The 4,286-nt window shown below is 50.0% G+C and overlaps 1 long non-coding RNA gene across 1 annotated transcript in view; it reads left to right on the top strand.

Annotated features, from left to right (window-relative positions):
- Window positions 1–608: 608 nt before the first annotated feature.
- LOC102554116 (uncharacterized) overlaps window positions 609–4,286 on the top strand; it is a 9,198-nt gene continuing 5,520 nt past the window's right edge. Inside the window, exons 1-2 of the long non-coding RNA XR_010054647.1 lie at window positions 609–730; window positions 3,584–3,783. This is a non-coding gene — a long non-coding RNA (uncharacterized LOC102554116). The remainder of the gene's footprint in view (window positions 731–3,583; window positions 3,784–4,286) is intronic.

Raw genomic sequence — 4,286 nt, 5'->3', positions numbered from 1 at the left:
CTAGCCTCTCTAACACACACAGAGACACACACACACATGAGATATAGCCTCTGTAATGTAGACATACATACATACACACACTTACACATGCATATACACACATGCACACACAGGAGATCTAACCTCTCTACCACACACACAGACACACACACATGTGCGCGCACACACATGCACACACATGCACACACGCGCATGCACATACACCCATGCACATACACATACACACACATGCACATATACACACACGTGCACACACATACAAGCACATACAAACATGCATGCACACACATGTACACACACGCGCACACATGCACACATGCACACACGCGCACACACACTCATGCACACACATGCACACATGCACACACGCATACAGATACACACATGCACACACACATATGCACACACATGCATGCACACACGCACACATGCGCACAGACATACACACACATACATGCATACACACATAAACACACACACACAAACACACACACACACACACACCTAGCCCCTCCGGCAGCCCACGGCAGCAGTCTGTTCCTCATTATGGGTCACTGTGCCGGTTTACTCACCCAGCTGGAGGCAGTTAGGAGTGAGAAATAGTGAAAGAGAAAGCAGGCTCCCCTCTGTGGCTTCTATTTATGTAACGTGTGTCACAGTGGACTCACAGACTCTGGTTCCGACGTGATCGCAGGAAACAGTTTATTTTTTCCGGACAGTGGCTTGAGGGGTAGGTAGAAGGCCCGGGTTTGGGTTTCTGGTCTCATACCCATGGGAGTTTCAGAATCTGGCTTCCAGAGTCCTCTTACGATGCCTTGTCTCTTGACAAGATCTCACGGTACTGCCTCCCACCCCTGGAATCACACCCGGGCTTGGGACTGTTTGATAACAGGGGTTCTTCAACTGCAACGACTTGGAAGGAACCTGCCTGGTTGGGGCCCCTCCCAGACGCTTCTGAACCCTCCTAAACAGATGGGCTCGCTTTCAGAGCCAGACAGCTAAAGGCTGGAGCTCCCTGAAAAGAGCCAGTTGGAAGTGAAGCTTTGTAGGCAACCTGCACCTGTCACAGGGAAGGATTCAATCTCAAGAGAATGAGGGGCCAGGAAGATGGCTCAGTCGGAAGACCACTTGCTGTGCTTCCAAGGGTCTGGTTTGGTTCTTAGCACCCACGTAGGGTGGTTCACAACCACCTATGGCTCACTCCATGGGACCCCAACACTACATGCCTGTAGGCAGTGCACACACACAATGATGGCTTGAGCCTTAAAGGGGCATCTCTCTGAGAGTTCAAGACCAGCCTGGTCTACAGTCTGAGTTCCAGGATAGCTAAGGCTACACAGAAAAACCGTGTCTCAAAAAACCGGAGCAAGCAAACAAACAAATGTATAGGAAAAAGAAATCTTGTTTTTTTAATTGTTTTTAAAATTAATTTTTATTTATATAAGTACACTGTAGCTGCCTTCAGACACACCAGAAGAGTTAGGTCATCAGGGCCCATTACAGATGGTTGTGACCCACCATGTGGTTGCTGGGATTTGAACTCAGGACCTCTGGGTGAGCAGTCAGTGCTCTTAACCGCTGAGCCATCTCTCCAGCCCCTGAAATCTTGTTTTAAAAAAGTAAGAAGGGCAGACTTCTTAGTTCACTTTGAGTGTTGGGGATCTCAATGAGATTCCTCAGCATGGATTTTCCTGAGGTGATGATGGGGAGGAGCTCGCTCTGTCTGCTCAACCAGCCTTGGTGGCCAGGACTTCAGACTCAGGCGTGAGGCACCTGAAAAGGCCTCCCCGCCCCTCTGCCTCATTCTCCATACAGCACCCACTTGGTAAGACCGGCCTACTTCCCTTGTGCTAAGACTGATGGGAATGTATATGAGGTTAGAATGCTTGAAAATTCGAGCTGTGGGGAATCTGGGAAATACCCTCTTGGCCCTTCCCAAAGGTAGAATCAGCATACAGCTCTCTGCTCACCGACCTCCAGAGCACAGGCTAGCCCAAGTGAGCCTGCTTTCCCATGGTAGGGTGACAGGGCTTTTGTTGAACATGGAGCCCTAAGAGTCTCCCAAGAAACTGCTGCCGGAGAAGAACCCAGAGGCACCAGAGGATCTTGGAAAGACAGGGTTCACCATAGAAACTAGAACAGGAAGTTCTCACCTTTGACTATTTGTAGAGGAAGAGTTTAGGATTCCAGGCCAGAATCTAGTCTGAGGTCTCATAGCCAGGTGTCCTCTCCTGGCTAGGGGAAGAAGTGTCCACATCCCCAGCTAAGCAAGGACCTTACATCTTGACAGTGTAAAGGATGCACGGTGTGCCAGGCAGTGCTGTTTCAAGCCTTTAATCCCAGCACTCAAGGATGCAGAGACAGGAGAATCTGTGATTCAAGGCCAGCCCGGTCCAGAGAGTGAGCTCTAAGACAGCCAGGGCTATCGTGAGAAAACCTGTCTCAAACATACAAACGAACAAACAAACCACACAATGTGACCCAATGAAAGAGAGAAGAGGCTGGGTCTTACTGTTGTTTGTTTGTTTTGTTTATTTGTAGCCCTGGCTGTCCTAGACTCACTCTAGAGAACAACCTGGGCCTAACTCACAGAGATCGCCTTCTGCCTCCAGAGTGCTGGGATTAAAGCCATGTGCCACTATGCCTGGCTTGGATTTTCTTTACTTTTGTTTCTTTTTATCTTATTTATTCTCTCTGTGTGTTCACAAACATGTGCGCACACACATGTATGGATGTCAGGAATTGGTTCTCTCTTTCCACTGTTTGGGTCTCTGGGTTCAAACTCACATTGACAGTCTTATGAAGACGGTCTCGCGAGCCTTAGGCTGACCTTGAACTTGTGATTCTTTTGCTTCAGCCTCCCAAGTGTTGGAATTGCATATGTTTGCCGGGATAGCTAGCAAGGAGGTGGGGTCTTCAACAGTAAAGGGAGCCAGATTCAGTACGGCTTCTAACAGGATGCTTCTCAGGCTCCCTCTTCAGCAGGTTGGGTCCAGAGTGTCCAGGGATCAGCCTGCAGCGACTAGGATTCTGAGACTAGCAGTTAGCGGTTTCCCAAACACTGGTAGCAGCAGTGGCCTGAGGACCCTGAACGCATTCCCTCCACCAGTGTGTCCAAAGATGGAGACTGGAGTGCCTGGTCCAGGCTCGGGAGAAATTTCCCGAGTGGAATCCAGCTGGAGACCAGGATAAAATTGGTTTGGAAGGAAGGAAAAGAGGAGGAAGATTTTATCCGCATCTGTTAGAGACCAGGGGACGATATGACGTTTTGGGCTGGCCAGACACGTGGTACTGGAGAGTTAAGGCTCCAGACTGAGTTTGATTCTGATATGGCCACTCACAGCAGCTTCTCCAGGCTCCTGCGTGACCCCTGCTCTCATGCACTGATCTTGGATATAGTACCATTCATTCATTCATTCATTCATTCATTCATTCATTCATTCAGAGACGGCATCTCTCTGTAGTCTTGGCTTTCCAGGAGCTCACTCTGTAGACTAGGGTGGCCTCAAACTCAGAGATCCTCCTGCCTCTGCTACCCAAGTGCTGAGATTCAAGGCATGTACCACTGTGTCCCCCACTCCAGTACCATCGTTGAAGACCCCAACGCAGCTGCAGATTCTCGTGTCCTGGGAGATATTGGCTTGCATGGTGACTGTCAGTACCACCCATCTGCTCTGCCCTCGAGGACTCCGCCATGCTGCTGGAAGGAAACCATCACTGTCATCACTCCCAACCTCAGAGAAGAGAGACAAGGGGCTCAGATGGCTTGCAGCACTGGCGGGTGTAAGCGTTGGTCCAGACCCTTCTCCAAACCACCACCAAGTTCCTGAGTTGGTTTCTTCTCCCTCCCTCCCTCCCTCCCTCCTTCCCTCCCTCCCTCCCTCCTCCCCTCCCTCCCTCCCTCCCCCTCCCTCCCTCCCTCTCTTTCTTTCTGTCTGTCAACAGAATCTCACTATGTAGCTCTGGCTGTCTGGAACTCACTGTGTACACCAGGCTGGCCTTGAACTCACAGAGACCTGCTTGCCTCTGTTGGGATGAAAGGCGTGAGCCAACGATTCCAAGTTCTTTACAACAAAACAACCTTTTCTTTTCTCTTTTTCATTTATTCAGTGAATGTGTGTGCATACACCCACTCATGCTCACACATGTGCACTGGCATGATCACACGTGCTCACTACGCAGGGCACATGGAGAGGTCAGAGAAGAACTTGTAGGAGTCTCTTTTCTCCTCCCACCACGTGGGTTTCAGCCATCAAACTCTGCTTGTCAGATCTGGCTGCCGTCAC

The sequence above is a fragment of the Rattus norvegicus genome, chromosome 9 (assembly GCF_036323735.1).
Source record: "Rattus norvegicus strain BN/NHsdMcwi chromosome 9, GRCr8, whole genome shotgun sequence".
NCBI classification, from domain to species: domain Eukaryota; kingdom Metazoa; phylum Chordata; class Mammalia; order Rodentia; family Muridae; genus Rattus; species Rattus norvegicus.
Note: the sequence above shows the minus strand (reverse complement) of the source record. Positions and strands in the feature narration are given on the sequence as shown.